Source organism: Arvicola amphibius, chromosome 1, assembly GCF_903992535.2.
Source record: "Arvicola amphibius chromosome 1, mArvAmp1.2, whole genome shotgun sequence".
Taxonomy (NCBI): domain Eukaryota; kingdom Metazoa; phylum Chordata; class Mammalia; order Rodentia; family Cricetidae; genus Arvicola; species Arvicola amphibius.
The window spans coordinates 154,435,392-154,454,352 of NC_052047.1; the positions used below are offsets into that span (position 1 = coordinate 154,435,392).

The 18,961-nt window shown below is 42.7% G+C and overlaps 1 pseudogene; it reads right to left on the reverse strand.

Annotated features, from left to right (window-relative positions):
* Positions 1-13,915: 13,915 nt before the first annotated feature.
* Positions 13,916-14,867, reverse strand: LOC119804601 (annotated as a pseudogene).
* Between the last annotated feature and the right edge of the window lie 4,094 nt (positions 14,868-18,961).

Genomic DNA, 18,961 nt, shown 5'->3' on the forward strand with positions numbered 1-18,961 from the left:
ATTTTGTTGTAGAACAAGAAAAGTTAGCATTTATACCCTAGATCAAAACATTCTGTAGGCAAACCGCTCCCTGGGTGGAATCCATCTTTATCTCCCTAAGAGAATAGGAACTTAGTTGAATCCTTAGACTTTTGTTTGAGGTAGAAACATCTACTTCTCTATTCCTGCCAATACAAGATGCTGTGCTGTGGCCATAAACAATTTAGTTGAAGAAAAAAAATCCTCAAAGTTTATGACAAATGAATCTTTGACAAATTAGTACTGTAGGAGGTTTCCATATTGTGTATCCATGGACATATTCCCTTTGCTAGATTATCTAACAATTACCTATGCAACAGTATTGTTTTGAATATATGTGCAGAGATACATAAACACTACCAGGACAAGAAGCAAAGAAAAACTAAAGAATATTTCCACTGTCCTCTCAGGAAAAAGTTGTTGGTTAAGGATTAAGTCTGACACAAGCATGTGTGTTTATTCGGGGCCAGAGAGGTGGCTCAGGGGTGGTGAAGAGCTCACATGGTGGCCCACAACCATCTGTATGAGCTCTGGTGCCCTCTTCAGGCTAGCAGGCGTACCAGTGACATTGGCTACATAATAAATAAATGAATCTTTAAGACGTTGTATTTATTCCAGTATTACAGTTTAATCTCAGGGCTTCAGCATGCTAGGCAAGAACTCTACCACTGAGCTAAGCTCCCAGCCCCTCCTCTAGCTCTCTCCCTATATTTATATTTAGCAGTATCTAAAGCACCCCTAGAGTTATACTTAAACAATAACAACAGCAAAAACAAAGCCCCAGCTATGTCTGATGCCCCTGTTATCATTCAAGGCAGCACAGACGCCTGAGTTCTCTGGCGATGTTGGTCTGTCTCCGGGCTATAATGACTGCCTCTGGGGCAAGTGGTGACATCCAGACCCAGATGCTGCTGAGGACTATGTTGTTGGGGTCCATACCCCTACCATGGCTGGGTCCCCAAGGTCTGCCACTAAAGGCAATAGAGGTCTAGTGTTATGGTTACAACCTGTGGCCTGGTGGTATCTAGTGAACCTATTCCAGCTGAGTGGCCATTCGTCTATCTGAGTCGGGATGTCATTTAGGCCGAAAGCCTGCTGCAGAGGGCCATGTCTGAGTCTGTGGTCCAAGCTACAGCTTAGGGTCTGTGTGGGTGTCTGTGGCCTGTGTACCTCAGGATGGCCCTTAGGAACCATGCGAGATGAAATCGGAGGGCCATGCTGAGCCGGCCCACCCTTCGCTGGTCCTGGGAAAGCTGACTTGCCTCTTGCTGACCCTTGTGTGCTCCCCCCCCACAGGCCCCTCACCACAGGCCAAAGGGACCGAACCCTAGGATCTGACTCCACCCCTTCTCTGAGGTGGGTGGCACCCGGGGCTCTGTGACTGACCAGCTTGGGCTGCCATTTAGGCCCATAGCTGGGCTTGGGTGACCCCATCTTAGCACCTACCCCCATCTAAGACCTACTGGAACTGTTTGAAGAGCACTGGTCCTGTAGACTGATACCTGAAAGATTCCAATTGATGGCTATCAGTCCCAGGATATCCAGAGGAGTTCTGGTGAGGACCCAGTGATGGTGGTGTGCCAGAAAACCAGAGACTTGAGCCGACCAGTGACTCGTTGCACGAACATTGTCAGTAAAACTGATGGGACAAAGTGACAGTCCCCCCAATGCCACCAGGACAAATGAAGAGATGGTGGAGAGGCAGGAAAGAAGGAGAAGCAAAGAGATTTTTCTGTTTTTTTTGTTTATTTGTTTGTTTGCTTGCTTACTTACTTTGATTTATTTCCTTTTGGGTGTGTGTGGGGCGCGGCAGGATGAGGGGAGGATATCGGGGGACCAGACGGTGAGTAGAATTGGGGTGCATGTTGTGAAACTCTCAAAGAGTCAATAAAAAGTTAAATATTAAAAAAAAACAGCTTATTTTAATGATTTCTATTATGACTCTTGTTCTTCACTTGGTCAGACTTATAAGCTGGTACTGAAGAGATCAATACAGAAATAGTATGACAGAGATATAAGGTCTTATGAAAGGCAATTCTGAGACTAGAATCAAAGTCACAGTGAGAACATCTTATAGGGCAGAGGGACCTGTGAGTTCCCATTGACAGCCAGAACCACCCAAAGGCAAGAGAGGGAGCACAGACTAAGCCTGAATAGTCTTGCAGAGGAGGAACTGGAGGTTGGAGGGGGAGGGAAGTGCTTGGTTCCTCCTCCCCCCACCACAAAGTTAACCATCCTGTGGATTTGCATTATTCGGAATTCCATTTGAGTTTGATGGGAAGTCTTCAGAATGGAACCCTCCCTGTGACCTCTGTGCTGGGGTGTTTTGGGGGCAGTTCAGGTGGCTGAATTGGACCAGGAAAGATTGCAAACCTTAGCTGTGCCGTGGGGCTCCACCTGTGGAAGGTAGGTGATTTGGGAAGCAGATAAAACTTGGACAGTGGGATGTGTGTAGCTAAATAACTGCACGTGAAAGAGAACTAGGGGAAAAAAATTTAAAAAACGCTTTCTTGCCGTGCAGTGGTGACATATGGCTTTAATCCCAGGATTTGGGAGACGGAGGCAGGTGGATCTCTGAATTTGAGGCCCGGCCTGGTCTATTGGAGCTTGTTCTAGGACAGCCGGGGTTACACAGAGAAACCCCTGTCTAGAAAAAATCAAAACAAAACAACCCCCCCCCCCCCAAAACAAACAAACAAAACCCACTCTTGCTTTTGTTTTATGCCTTCAAAAATGTTAGCAGGACCAACAGCCTGAAGTTCTGTAAAGAAAACCAGCCTTGAAAGTGAATCAAAATCACCAGCCCAATCTGACAAGTTCCCATGCCTCCATGTTCAGTGACAGGAGACAAGAAATGGAAACCAGTAGGATCAATCAGAAACTTCCGGAGATGTATGTACCACATTGGAGCAGAATAAAGAAACTGGGTATAAGAAGTTTTCCTTTTTTTCTTTCTTTCTTTCTTTTCTTTTTTTTGGCAAGTAAACTTGAAATCCCTAAGTACTTGTTACCAATGTGCCTGACGAAAATGACACTCTAATGAAGTAGGCTTTTGAGTGTTACAGTCCTAACTTGAGGAAAACCCCCAACTCCATCATCCACATCTTGCTAATACGTTGAGCTTTCCTGTGTCCTGCTGATAGCGAACAATAGATTATTCTTCTCTGCACTGTCCTGGCATTAGAATTAACAGCTACCACCCCACACCTACAGAAAGCATCACCGACATGCAAACTCTTTCTAGTTAATCCACAGCAATATTTTAGAGTTGGTTGTGTATGGACACATGTCCCCAGATACATGATCAGACACACAAACATACTCTCCTAGGGCTTGACTTCATACTGACACCCCATTAAAGACCCTCAAACTCTGATTCCCACCTGAGAAGTAGAGGCGGCTGTATAACTGACCTTAGACCTTGGTAATTTGTCTTGGATTTCTTCTCCTTAAGGAAGACATGCACCTGAGGGTTAGTATCTTCTCTCTTTAAAGCACCAAGATCTCTTCTGCATGACTTTACCATGCTTCTCTGTAGCATGCCTGCCCCTGCATGCCACTCGCTCAGCCCCAGGACTAATAGAAGAATGACTAAAGACAGTATTGTTGGGCACGATTATTTGAAGTTCAGTGGCCAGACTTTTTCTTTTGGGAGAAATTCTTTGGGAATTATTATAAAGAGGTACACCAGAAGATGTGTTTGGCTTGGAGACTTGCCTCATGTAGGCAGGGAGGGCACGAATCCTCATAGATCCTGTACCCAGAGCCCAGGTATCTTTGCTTAATAGGCTCAGAGGGAGTCAACAATTCTGTGTGTAAGAGATAGGAACTTAGAAAAAAATGAACACAATTTCTTATTTGGATATTCCATCATGTCTGCTTTTTTCTTCTTGATCTATTACATATTCAGAGATACCATAGAGACTGGAAAACACATTTCCCTTTGTTCTTAAAGTTTCCCATGTCAACTATTATTTATTTATATTTTTCCTATGTGTGTGTGTGTGTGTGTGTGTGAGTGAGTGAGAGGCATGTGTGTGTTCCAATGTATATGCATGTGTGTGTTGGTGCATGTGCCCATGCTAATGGGTTTGTAGAGGCCGGAGGTTGCAAACTGGGTGTCTTCTCTTCCCTTGATTGCTCTCCACCTTACTTTTGAGACAGTGTCCCTCACTTGATAGATTGCTCATGTCCAGTTGAGACTCCTGAGGTTTGACATGATCTTCAAGTCCAGGAACTAAACACTTCCCCGTGTGATGCAGACACTCTCCCACCACCTCCACTCCTTTTCCTTTGTAAATATTCCTGAATTAAATTGCTTTCAGAGTGCTTTCTTATTTTTGCAAGAATTAATCATATTTTCTTTAGAAACTTGTGAGCTCTATTGGTATCAGGAGTGAAGATCAAAGAATGCATAACCAAATAAGCCAAAGGACAACTGAATAGAGGTGGGCTAGGAGACCAGTTCATGAAAGTACGTCTCTAGTTGAGGGTTCTTTTGAGGAAGCCAGGAGAAACCCAGAAGAGTATCTGGGCGACAGCCCATTTTAGGAGATGGTTTTCTCCCCTGACACACAGATGACGGAAGTGTGATTGATGGAAAGCAGATGTCATAAACAGACTGTGGAGCAGGAAGTTCATGGGGATGTGAGAGATCATGGTGATGGTGCTGAGGCTTTCCTGTGATAGTTGTCTCTTACACCAGAAGCAAGACCGATAAGATCTAGCTCAGCTCTGGGATTGAGCAATCTCCAGGAAGTTAAATTCTTTCACTGAGGTATTAATTTCCGTGATCCATTGGACCACATACTTCCTTTCCAAGTGCATATCTGGAAGACAAATAGTACAATGACTATATACCATTGTCTAAATTCTATTTCCTTTCAGTGGCATGTTGGCTTGGAATTAAGGAGGGAAAATAATTCTTCTCCTTCTCCTCTGCCTTCTCCTTCGCAGGGGTTCTTTCTCTGTGTAGCCCTGGTTTGTCCTCAAATGTGCTGGCCTTGAATTTAGAGATCTGCCTTGCCTCTGTCTACCAAGTGCCGGGGTTTAAAGGTGTGTACCACTATACCTGGCAAACATTCTTTTTGAAATGTGTGCTCTGTGATTGCATGCATTTTAGAGATGCAGCTTTACCTGAAAGATTACCAGGAATTTTGACTCAGTCACTAAGCAGGTAGATTCTGTCACTAATGTAATGCAATGTAGAGACATAAACTCTTTATAATAGGGGATATCCCAAACACCAGTTCAACTTCATATTAGCTTGGAATCATAGACTAAATTACAACAGAGGACCATTGTACACACACACACACACACCCAGAAAGACTAGAATAAAAAGGAGGAAAGGAAATGATGAAAAAATTTTAACAATAGTAAAGCAGATGAAAAATATCAAGGAGAAGGTAGAGGTTTGGGATTGCTGGAACCCTTATACAATGTAAGTGGCGTGTGAGATTGGTATAGCCCACTTTACTGCTTAATTATATAAGCCTGCCTGTTATACACATACGTGATATATATCGTTACATGCTATATTTAGTAGGGATATATTTTCATGTCTACCAAGAGGTATCTGCAAAGTGTTCACAGCAACACTCTTTACAACTCCTCAAGCCAGCAAAGGACACAGAACCACCCGCTGGTAACTGGAGAAGATAGCATTAGATTTACACAGCACTGGACAGCAGCAAAGGGCAATCCCATTGTCTTGTAACACTGTAGGTGCATTTCTCAGAGTCTGCCTTTCCTAAATAGCCTATGCACCGAAGAGTAAACATTCTCCGTTTTATTAATGTAGGCACAATTGAAAGGAGCTTGAAGGAGGCTCCTAAGGTGTTGATAATGTTTTGTCTTAGGAACCTGGTGCGCGTTACAAGACATTTTCAATTTTGTGTAAAGTTTCTTTTTGTTAATTTTTTCATTTTTAAAATTTTTTTTGGTTTATTGAACTGAGTATGTAAGTACAGTTTTCTAATATGTAAGTGGATCCTATTTCAGGAAAACTTAAAATTAATAAGCATGTAGCACTTGGGGTACAGGAATTAGGAGGATCTCTGTAAGTTCCAGACCAGCCAGGAGTTGCACAGTGAGACCTTGTCTCACAAAAAAATTCGTAAACATGTAACTATTTCCTCTGTAATGTATTTCTTTTAGTTCTGGCTGTCTGAACTTGAGAAACGCTTGCCTCTGCCTCTCAAGTGCTGGGATTAAAGGTGTTGCAGTACCACTGGCCAGTCATCTGCATCATCTCCCCCCCAACTCATTTTGTAGACAAGGTTGGCCTTGAACTTAAAAAGCTTGCACCACCACCAGACACTTGTGCTTTTTTTGTGTGTTGTGTTTGCTCAGAGATCAAGCTAAGCTAAATACCCCAAAATATCAGAGTACATACCCACTGGAAGAATTCTGTTTAGTTAATTTTTCTTTTTGCTATTCTTTTAGTGAACATTTATGACATGAAAACATTTGTTAGAATTATATGCATGAGTGTTTTGATTGTATGTATACGTACTACGTGTACACATGTGCCTTTTCCAAGAGGCCAGAAGAGGGCATCAGATCTCCTGAAACTGTAGTTACATATGGTTGTGAGCCACTGTGTGCATGCTGGGATCAAACCTGGGTTCTCTGCAAGAGCAAGTGCTGCAAACTGCAGATATATTTTCTAGCTCCGGAGCCATTCTAACATTGGTTGTGCGGCCACTTCATCTCTTACACAGCCTGCATCATTCCTGTCATCTTTATACATCTATTTATTTATTTATTTGGTTTTTTGAGGCAGGGTTTCTCTGTAGCTTTGGAGCCTGTTCTGAAACTAGCTCTTGTAGATCAGGATGGCCTCGAACTCACACAGATCCTCCTGCTTCTGCCTCCTGAGTGCTGGGATTTAAAGGTGGTGCCACCACCACCCAGCTACCTTGATGTTTTATACTGGTTTTATAGTTGAGAAAGCAGGTGTGTGGAAGATAACTAGTTGATCAATGTCTCAAAGCCTTCACAAGCTTTTCTCCAGTCAAGATCCATCTTATTTCAAAGTCAAATGCTCTTAACCACAGCCAAAACTCTTTGGAATGTTAACCATTCCCTCCACTCACGATACTGCTGTTAAAGAAAGGTCTGGGAAGATTATTTGCACATCGAATCAAAGTAGTGTGCAGGTGAGATTGTGGTGCTGGAAGCCTGCACTGGGGACAGGCAAGGCTGGCAGTGACTCAGCAGAAGATGTCAGAGGTGATAGCCGCAGGGGTAGGGACAACTGGTGTCAAAATTCAGCCTCTGTTGTCTGTACCGACTTCTTCACAAAGAACCCTGCAGCGACCACATGCCAATTTTAACAGCAAAGGCCCAGAATGGGTTCTGAGCGACTCTGCTTCAGTTAGGAGCTTCCTTGCAAACAACTGATGGTAGTGCCTGCAGTTAAAGATTGGTTTTAACAGAAGTTGGAAAGATATCCTCAGACTATAGGATTTGCACAACACACTGAAAGACAGGCAAACGGAAAGGGGTAAGGGAACTGGGCTGGCTTGTTTTATGTCACCTTGACACAGGCTAGACTCCTCAGAGAGAAGGCAGCCTGAACTGAGAAAGGGCCTCTAGAGGATCAGGCTCTAGGCAATATTTTTTTTTTTTTTTTTTTTTTGAGACAGGGTTTCCCTGTAGTTCTAGACCCTGTCCTGGAACTAGCTCTTGTAGACCAGGCTGGCCTCGAACTCAAGAGATCCGTCTGCCTCTGCCTCCTGAGTGCTGGGATTAAAGACGTGCGCCACCACCGCCGGCTACGATGAAGGGCAATTATTAAAGCTGGGATTGCTGAGGTAGGGCCCAGGAAATGAGAGGTGGGGCCAACCCTAGGCTGGTGGTCCTGGGTTCTATAGGAAACCAGGCTGAACAAGCTAGAGGACCAAGCAGTAGACAGCACTCCTCCATGGCCTCTTGCGTCAGCTCCTGCCTTCAGGATTCTGCCCTGTTTGAGTTCCTCTCATGACTTCCTCCAATGATGAACTGCGATGTGGAAGCATAAGCCACGTAAACCCTGTCCTCTCCAAGTTATTTTGGTACTGATGTTCCATTACAGGAATAGTGACCCTACTTGGAGCAAGAATGGGTAAAGAACTATAATTTTCTGATCCTTCCAAAACTGGGCTCTTGAAACTATTATAAAAACCACCTTAGAAGCCATGGCAGACCATGAATTGGGAAACAATCCCAGCAAACATTGTGGACCTGAACCTGTAAATTAAGAGCTCCCCTCTGCCCCAGCATCGCACGAGCAAAGTTTGTCTCACTGTCTATGGTGAGTTCATGTTCTAAGATGTCCTTTATGTTGAGGGTTCTCTATTTCAACTTCCAAAGTACCTTACTTTTTAAAATTTACATTTATTTATTTGCTTGTTTATTGTATGTATCTGTTCATGTCCATGGGCCTCTAGCTCACACGTGGAGGGTCAGAGGACAACTTGCAGTAGTAGTTAGAGTTCCATCCTTCCATCATGTGGGGCTGCAGGATTGAACTCAGGTTGCCAGCCTTGGTGGCAAGTGCCTTTTGCCAGCTGAGCTGTCTCACCAACATGCAAGCCACCCCTGCTCTCACTGAACCATGAAGCTTTCGGAGGTTATTCATCATCGGTGGCACACGCTCACACAGATAATGAGTCACTGCAATACCTTCCTTGGACTAAGGGTTTGGCTCCCATGGTTAAGTCTTGCCTAGCATGGGCAAGGGCTTCGGGTTTTGATTCCCCAGTGCAATAAAAACTTCTTGCTCATTGATGGAGGAGTGTCTATGTGTTACTTTCATTGGTTAATAAAGAAACTGCCTTGGCCTTTTGATAGGACAGAAAATTAGGTAGGCGGAGTAGTAACAGAACAGGATGCTGGGTAGAAGGCAGTGATGCAATCGCCATGCCTCTCCTCTCTGGGACAGTCGCCATGTAGCCAGCCACCAGGTCATACATGCTGAATCTTTCCCGGTAAATCACCACCTTGTGGTGCTACACACACTACTAAATATTGGTTAAAGCAAGATGTGAGAATTAGCCAATAAGAGGCTGAAACTAACGGGCCAGGCAGTGTTTAAATGAATACAATTTGTGTGTTGTTATTTCGGGGCATAAGCTAGCCAGGAGGCCGGGAGCTGGGCGGGAATGCAGACCTCCGCTCTTTTCTACAGCTCAAGGTTCCTAAACTCCATTCCTGACCGAGAGGCTGATTAGACTCCGCTAACAAATTTCAGGAGCTGCTGCCTCAAAGTCTTTCAGAGAGAGATGTGGGATGGCTCTCTTGGCCCAGCTACCTCTGTTCTGTGCTGGATAAATTACAGTTTCCATCTTCCTCAAGGTGAAAAACTACCACTTCTCTTTGTTTCTTTAAGAGTCTTGCTTTGCTTGCAACATTCTATATACTTTCAGAAAATCCAATGTAAATAGATAACAGGTTTTAGAAATTCATTGTTGGTTTAATTGCCAAGTGAGAAATTGACCTCATAATAGTGTGCAGCATTCCAATTGAATCATAGAAGTATGTTTGCTGGGAAATTCTACATATAACACCAAAGCCTGCCTGCCTCAGGCTGCTGAGTCTATCTTCTTTTAGGATGGGGGATGTGGGTGTTGGGGTTGGGGGGGTAGGAGGCAAGGTAGATTTGGGGTGTAGGTGGTGTGGGTGGCTGGGGAATAGGATGAGTCGGTTGAGTAACTTCAGGGAAACACAAGGTTCTGACTCTTCGGTTCTGCTTTGTTGTGTCTGGGTCCTCATCCTAGTCCCTCAGCAACAAAACTCATTACATGAAGCAACAAAGGGAGTATTACTGGGGGAGCAATGCGCATGCAGGTATGGTCAGTACTGTGGGAACTGCCATGGGAATCAAGATGGCAGCAGTTTTCTCCTGTCACTTTGTACACACCACACACACACATGCACGCACGCATGCACGCACAAGCACATGCAACACGCACACGCACACGTCAGTGTTCTTTTGGATGTGGTCTTTTCTCCAAAGGAAGCAAGGGAGACCGTTTTCCATTTTCTTTGCTTTAGGAAGAAGATATTGCATCAAGCCACGGCAAGGACCACGGTCCCCCTCTTGGTCAAAAGTTACTTTGCCTGAGATTCAGCTGGGAATGGAACTAACAGAAAGTGTTAGTGCTAGAAGAAAACAGGAGCTCTGTGGCTGCAGTCCTCTGAGCTGGGTTATGTAGATTCACACACTAGGTTTCTTTCTTTCTTTTTTTTTTTTTTTTAAATATTTATTTATTATGTATACAATATTCTTGTCTGTATGTCTGCAGTCCAGAAGAGGGCACCAGACCCCATTACAGATGGTTGGGAAGCCACCATGTGGTTGACTGGGACATTGAACTCAGGACCTTGGAAGAGCAGGCAGTGCTCTTAACCATGAGCAATCTCTCCAGCCCCTAGGTTTCTTTTTTTAACGCCGTATGTGCATGGTCCTTGTGCGTCAGCTATTTTAACTGACATCACCTAAGATTATAATTTACTCAGAACCTAGGAAGGCAGTGGGCTACAGGTTTTGATATTCATCAAGTTACTTACTTCATAAATAACTGTATATTTCTTTTTTATGGGTACTCAGAGGCGTTGATCATTACGATGCTTGATGAGGGAACATTTACAGAGACTGCAATATATTTCACACTTGTACGCTGAAAACTGAATAATTTTATCTGATGAGTATATTCCAATAGAACAGGTAAAATCACACTTCTAGTTATATGAAAAAATAATGAGCTCAACTTGATATTTATTTATAAATGTTTGTACTATCCAGATGAAATGGACTATTTCCTAGGACACAAACTCAGGTCACAGTGTGTGCTTAGATAGAGTTCGTGGACGTCACCGAGACAAACGTATGGCCGGGTTCAGGATGCCTGACTCTTCGGGCATAGTCTGAGCTATAATGACTCAGATGTTTAGATTTCTGTGTTGTCCGATTCTAACAGAGATAAAGACCACAATTTGAGTGAATTGCAAGAGCTAGATAGGGAAATAAAGGACACTGGTGTGAAATGGGCAGTCAGGGTTGTACGTTTTGTGCATTTTTCTTTGACAATTTCATGAAGAAAAGCCTGATGCCAGATGTGGTGACACACATGTTTAAGCACTTGGGAGGCAGAAGCAGGTGGAGCTCTATGAGTACAAAGTCAGCTTGGTCTAAGAGTTCCAGTCCAGCCAGGACTACCTCTAGAGACCAAAGGTGATAGGGTAAGGGACCAGGACCCTAAGATCCTGGTGATTTGCAGTGTGAATTGTTCCTAGAATTTCTTTGCTTAAGGAAATATGTAATAGTGTAAAATTTAGGGTGGGGTTCTATCAGGTGATAGGGACCAGCAGACATTTGAGACTCAGTCCCAAGCTTCTTAAATATTTATGAAGCCAAGAGAAATCCAGTGTGTGTGTGGGGAGACACATTAAGTGTGTCTTCCACACTCTCATGCTTTGGAGGACTTTCGTTTGTCTGGCTCTCTTCTATGTACTGTCAGGTACATCCTCAGGAGCCCCCATACACCTCCTTAAGACAGGTTCCTGTTGGGCTGGGGATCACCAATAGGCCAGACTGGCGGTAGTGATCCTCAGAGACCTCCTGTCTCTATCCTGCCCAGATCCTGGGATTTACATATCTGCCCAATTGCAAGGGTAAGTGCTTCATTTTCCTGTGGAGTATCTTTCATCAGCTTCTGGGTATCTCTTTAAAAGACACTATTTATTTTACTTTTTATGTGTACACAAAGATATAAATGTATATTTAATTCACTTTTCATTGCCTACATATATGCATATGCATCACATGCATGTTCGGTGCCCATGGAGGTCAGAAGAAGGGCATCCAATCCCTTGGGTCTATAATTGCTAATGGTTGTGAGCCACCATGTGATTGCTGGGAACTGAACTTGGGTCTTTTGCAAGAGCAACAAGAATTCTAATCACTCAGCTATCTCTGCAACCCATTAGGATGTCTCTTTGAGGGTCATAAATGAAAATATAGCCTATTGCCATGTTTTAATGATAGAGAACTGGGAATTTTTCAGATGATACAGATTTTTGAATTCAGTTTCCAACTCTTTCTTATCTGCCCTTTTCTTCAGTAAGGTGGAAGAATAATAAAGGAGAGCAACAGGCCAGTGTGTATGTGTGTGTGGGGGGAGCTTTTAGGTAGATAAATAGAGATGTTATAATGGTGACATTTGCTATTACTAGGATTAATTATGTGGCAACCATTTGCTTCATACTACAATCTCATTTGAACCTTCAGGGACTCCTATGAGGTGGGTATTATAATTTCTTTCATGTAGATATGCAGTGAATGGCCTTTGGAAAGAAGACATAGCTTGCTCAAGATCTCAGACTGGCAGGTGGCCGATAAATGAATGGTGTTCTATGGCGACTCTTCCAGCTGCCCCAACTTTAGTACATTCTCAGCCAGGTAACACCAGTCTATATGGCTTTCCATAGATACCAACCAGACAGGCATTGGTTTTTATTCTCCTCTCCCCTCCCCTCCTGACCCTCCTTCTCTCTCCTGTCCTTTTATTCTTTCCACTCGGCAAGTAGCAGGAAATGTGAGTAGAAACATCAACCCGAGATGACCTAGTGAGTCCACAACTGTAAAGTCACTTGGAGGTTGGGGATGGGTTTGTTTCTTATGGAGTTCTCAAGGGGCTGGTCTTGTTTAAACTCATCACAGGAAATGTCAGCCTGGTAAGTCTTATTCTGTTTTATCATAAACACCTTTAGGTCATGATGAAAACTCTTGTAAAGCTTCGTTCATGACAGGAATCTAGAAGGGTCATCATTGGGATCTGGGACATCCTCACAAGTCCAAGTCCACCAAAGAGTTAACTAAGCAGAAGCAAATTCCCCAACCTGGTGTTAAGTCAGCCACACCCATAGATGTGAACTCAGAGGTACTAAGCATGAGAGCCTTCTAGAACAGGAAGGGAATAAGCTTTGTATAGCACACCCAACAATATAAGAACTATAATACGTGAGAGCAAAGCAATGAGTGGCTATCAAAGGTGTTTCTGTGCCTAGCTGATTAAAGACCTTGAAGAAATAAACCTTTTTGTCTCCGGATTGTCTCACCTCCTTGTTTTTGCTTGCTTAGTTGTTTTGAGATAGGTCTCATAGAGCCCAGATTGGCCTCAATCTGGCCTTGAGTTCTTGCTCCTCTGCCTCCACCTTCCAAGTACTGGGGTTACAGGCAAAGCTAACCTCCTTGTCTTTTGCCAAAAGGAGTTGAACTAATGGCATAATTGTTTTGATTGATAGAAAGTAACTTTCATTTGTGATTAAAAGCATTATTCATCAGGGGATGAGAGATGGCTCAGTGCTGAAGAACACTTGCTTGTTCTTCCAGGGAACCCTGGTTTGGCTTCTCCATACTAACATAGCAACTTACAACCATTTGTAAGTCTAGTTCTAGGGATCCAATACCCTCTTCTAGACTCCACAGGCATCATGCATGCACACGGTGCACATATATACATCCTGACAAACCATCCCATATACCTAATAATAAAACAAATAATTCTTAAAAATAGAAGAAAATTGGCAAGCCGGGTAGCTTATACTTTAATCCCAGCACTCTGGGAAGCAGAAATATGTGCATCTCTATGAGTTCAAGGCCAGCCAAGGGTACAGGGATCTTGTCTCAAAACCAACCAACTAAACAACAGACAAATTAATCAAACAATTCTGTAAAGTATTTACTTTGTCATATAGAAATTTGGGTCATATAAGTTACTATTAGTATAAACAGAAAATAAAATGGTTTCCTAGAAAGTATAGTGGTAATTGACAGTTTCTTGAGTATATAAAAATAATGAAAAGAGCTTTTGGGTGACAAGAGTTGGGTTTCTTTTTCAATTACTTTTCAAGAGGTATGAGCTTTCCTCTTTAGTCTCCTCATGGCTGACTTCATCTCCTGGTTCCTCAGAGTGTTTAGATCAAGGGGTTGAGCAGAGGGGAGATGACCGTGAAGGTGACAGAGATGGCTTTGTCTGTGGGGAGGGCAAGTGAATGGCCGGCATAGACATAAAGCAGGGCACAAAATGTAGGGTAACCCACAGTGATGTGGGAGGTGCAGGTGGAGATGGCTTTTCTTCCTGTCTTCCCCTGCCTGAGACCTCAACATTGTCAGAATGACCATGTAGGACAACCAGCAGGAAGATAAACCACAGGGTAGTGGACCAGCGCCATTGTTGGAGATCATCAGGAGCTCAAGGACAAAAGTGTCAGTGCAAGGGCAAGTTTGAGAATCTGTGGGACATCACAGTAGAAAGTATCAAGAACATTGGGTCCACAGAAGGGTGAGTGGGAGCAAGAGGCTATCTGCACAATGGAGTGGAACAAAGCCCCCCACCCAGGAGGCTGCCGATTAGGGCTGTGCAGCGCCTACTGCTCATGACTGGTCACATAGTGCAAGGGCTCTCGAGTATGGCCACTGTAACGATTTCAAATGCCATCACAGAGAGAGAGGAAAATGTCTGCCCCACCAAGCAGTGGAAGAAAAAGATCTGTGTCATGCACTTAGCATAGGAAAATGGTCTTTCTCTTTGAGAGAAGGTCCACCCAAGACCTTAGGAGCTGTGATGGATGAGAAGCAGATGTCCAGGACGGCAAGGTTGCGGAGCAGGAAGTACATGGGCGTGTGGAGCACGGGGCTCCAAAGGTCACAGTGATCATGATGAGGAGATTCCCCAAGCAGCGTTGTCACTGTACACAAAACACAAACAAGGAATAAGACCAGGGCTCATGTGTGGGGATTGAGTAAGACCCAGAAATATAAATTCTTTTTACTCTGGTGTCATATTTCTCAACTCCATTGAATCACGATTTTCCTTTTTGCTACACTCTGGGACAAATAAGAATATTATTTTAGCAAAGTGTTACCTTTTCCCCTACTAAATTAGATTCTTAGAGGCAAAATATCAGAATCGAAAGATCACAAGGTGTTGTCCCATGAATTGCACTTTAGGGTTATTGTTAATTTTTCACTTTAATATGTCTTGAATGAATGATATTTTATACCCAAGCATGCATTTAATTATTTTCCTCTGTAATCACAAATGATTTTAGAATGTGTATAAAGGCAAGGTTCTCATAAATAAGCTGTAAGTATTCAAGGCAAATAGAGGTGGATGATGAGCAATCAGATATAGATTATTTGTAGTATAAGTGATATAGAGTAGATTTGTGTGTGAATAATAAAGCAGTGACTGTTTTGTACAATTAGAACATCTTACATTTCATAAGGATTTTTCTAGATTGGATACTACAATTAAATGAAAGCTCTAAGGACCTCTATTTGCCAAACAATGCCCCTTGAGTTGAATTAGTCACAAATTTCATTCCATAACAAATTAGAGAAACATTAAGGTCATCATTCTCTTCTATTGCTCCTTAGAAACAATTCATTTACGTCTTTACTTTCAACCAGCTTAGATGGCAGAGCAGCTCCTCAGCTATTATGGAAAGACAACATTATTCTGAGGTCTCATTATTTTAGCTTCTTCCTTATAATCAGTTCTTTTCTTGATCTGTCATTGCTGCACAGTGGCTGCACGAATTTGAGATGTATGTCTTGTTAAGCTTTGATCTACGTGTATTGCTAAGTCATGATCACAAGAGTTAAGACAGTGAACATACCTAGCAAGCCAAAAGAGATTTTGGAGACCTTCCTATAGCCAGTCACTATCTCGTCTGTTGTATAGACAAGCACTGGGCTCTGTTGTTATTCAATAGTTTGCATTGTCTAGAATTTTCTGTAAATCGAATATATTATTTGTTCCCATTTTCTTCTGGCTTCTTTCACTCATGAAACTCACCCATGGTTTGTGCACGCTGCTGCTGTTTTTTTTTTCTTTTTCATTTTTACCATGTGGAGACAACACAGTGTATTTAAGAATTTACTTGATGAACATTTATGGCTAGTTTTTATTGACTGTTATACATCAGGGGCTATAGGCTGTGTAGCCTTAGGCAAATATACTTCCAGTTCTCTTAGGGAAGTAACTAGAAATAGAATGGCTGTAATTCTTAAAGTCCATGAGCAGGAAATCAACCAACCTGATTTAAAAAGTAGGACAAATGCCGTGAGAGCGGTGGTGCACGTCTTTAATCCTAGCACTTGGAAAGAAGTGGCAGAAACTGGCACATCCCAGTGAGTTTGAGACGTAGGATGTTACAAGCTTCCTGGGGCTCCACAGTCAGAACCTGTTTTAAGAAAAGAGTGAAATTAAAACTGCAGTGTGAATGAAGTCATGGTGCAAATAAAAACAGCACACATCTGTGAGAGCAGCTAAGGTGGAGACAGACAGCTCACATCCGTGAGAGTAGCTAAGGGAGAGAGACAGACAGCTCACATCCGTGAGAGCAGCTAAAGTGGAGACAGACAGCTCACATCCGTGAGAGTAGCTAAGATGGAGACAGACAGCTCACATCCACGAGAGCAGCTAAGGTGGAGACAGACAGCTCACATCTGTGAGAGCAGCTAAGGTGGAGACAGACAGCTCACATCCACGAGAGCAGCTAAGGTGGAGACAGACAGCTCACATCCGTGAGAGCAGCTACGATGGAGACAGACAGCTCACATCCGTGAGAGTAGCTAAGGTAGAGAGACAGACAGCTCACATCCGTGAGAGCAGCTAAGGTGGAGGAGGCTGACGTCACACATCCGTGAGAGCAGCTAAGGTGGAGGAGGCTGACGTCACACATCCGTGAGAGCAGCTAAGGTGGAGAGGCTGACATGTCAAGAGGGACTGTAACAGTGGTGGGGATGTGAAGTGGTTAAACTTCTTTTGAAAACAGTTTGGTAGTTTCTTGAAATATAAAATATATGCTCACCTTATAGTTGTGTTGGTTTTTAAAGTTCCTTTCTTTTTTATTTGAAGAAATCTTGAAATGGTCCTTAATTTCTTTCTTCTGAATTTACCTCCATTTCCCCCTTATTAGAAAGAAAGAGAGAAAGGAAGGAAGGAAGGAAGGAAGGGAAGAAAGGAAGGAAGGAGAGAAAGAAGAAAGGAAGGAAAGAAGGAAGAAAAGAAGGAAGGAAAGAAGGAAGGAAGGAAAGAAGGAAGGAAGAGAAGAAGGAAGGAAAGAAGGAAGGAAGGAAGGAAGGAAGAAAGCCAAAGGTCACCTTTTCCTTCCATTTTGGAAGTTTTTTCATTTTAGAGTATGTTTTTCAGTTCTAATGAAGATTTTTGTCTTCATATAACTCACTTTTCCTTCAAGTTTTTTTTCTTTATGCAATATTCTCTAGAGCCAATTTAATTTGGCAGGCTGAAAGCAAACTGCCCACAGTGTCCTAACCGAGAGGTGTGCATCCACACCACCCTGACTGGCCACAGTCGGGACACTTGCTGCCATAACACAGCCAAGTTACTTTACTCATTGGCCTCAGTCTCTGCATTTGTCACTTGCCAACAATGATACCGTCTTTGTATCATTTTCATGAGGATAAAATGAATTAATTCACATAAGACATCAGTATTTAAAACATACCTATAAATAGGAAATGTGACTATGTGTGTGTTAAAGAAAAACTATTAACCACTCACACGTGAACAACTTCTTCAAACACACCAACATCTTAGAGGAACTGTGTATTTCTCGGAATATATACCCTAAAACAACTTTATCAGAGCACACACTCTTAAGGAAGTTAAGACATACACTTCTTTCTGAGGCAGTGAATATTGCAGAATGGGTGGCATTGCATGTGAAAAGAACACATGCTTAGTTTGGCTTCTTGTCTTCTACACAGACTGGAGTTAACAGGGCATCTGGAGCAAGAGCCGCTAAGGTTTAAGACCTGGTTCTGTGGGTGAGAGACAGGCAAGTTGTTCTGTGGAATGCAGATGATGGTGAAGGGAAGTTGTGGGGATTAGAGTAATATGTGAAGGTCTTCATGTACAGGCTGGTTATCTAGTGTAAGCTATGTCAATTAACGTAGATCAGCTAAGTGGTAACTGAGCTATAAAAGCCTGGCTTCTGAGAGATGGTCACTAGAAAATACCAACTCGGAATAGTGAATAGAGATGTAAGGAGACCAATTTAGTCATCAAAAGCTTCTATTCTGGCCCCCATCTACACAGCACACCATGGTCTGTGGGAAGCAAGAAGGCAGAGCATAACTCAGATTAAGGAGTTAAATTTTATGTTCAGAAAACTCCAGCTTCTGTTCCACCCTGTGATTTTTAATCCACTTAATAATTTGGCATATACTGATGGAGCCTTCACAGAGTTCTAGGTTATTTGAGAAAAGGAATAGAATCTAAACACAGTGAGAAAATAATTAAGCCCTAACAGTTATTTGGGAGTGAAGGGGCCACCTTGAAACAGATGAGACACTGTGTGTGAGAAAAGGAGGGTTTTTTACTAGTGGGCTCAGAAAAGCTGCACAGAGGAGGTGATGACTATAGTGGGGTCCATGGGCACGAGGAAAATGTGGGCAAGAGGAAAATTTGGGTACTGAAAGCCGCTTGGGGACTGGAGTTTTGTCTGGAAAGAAATGGCTTGAACACAAAGGTATTGGAAGATACATTATAGAAATCACTGTTATAACAATTTTTCTTTTTGCAAATTTTGAGAAATAGTAGGTGTTACTTTTATTAGTCTTTTAAAATTTATTTCTTTTTAATTATTTATTTACTTGTTGTTGTTTGTTGTTGTTGTTGTTGTTGTTGTGTGTGTGAGTAGGTGGAGGCCAGGGCACAACTTTGTAGAGATGGTTCTCTCCCTCCACTTTTATGCAGGCTCTGGGGATTGAATTTAGGTCATTAGGCTTGCACAGCAAGCATCTTTACCTGCTGAGTCATCTTTCTGGCTCCTTGTATTAGTCTTTCAAGTTGTTTGAAGGTTTGAAATAAATTATTTTTATTTTTTAGGTTAAAATTTAGTATAAAAATTACTTCTGTAG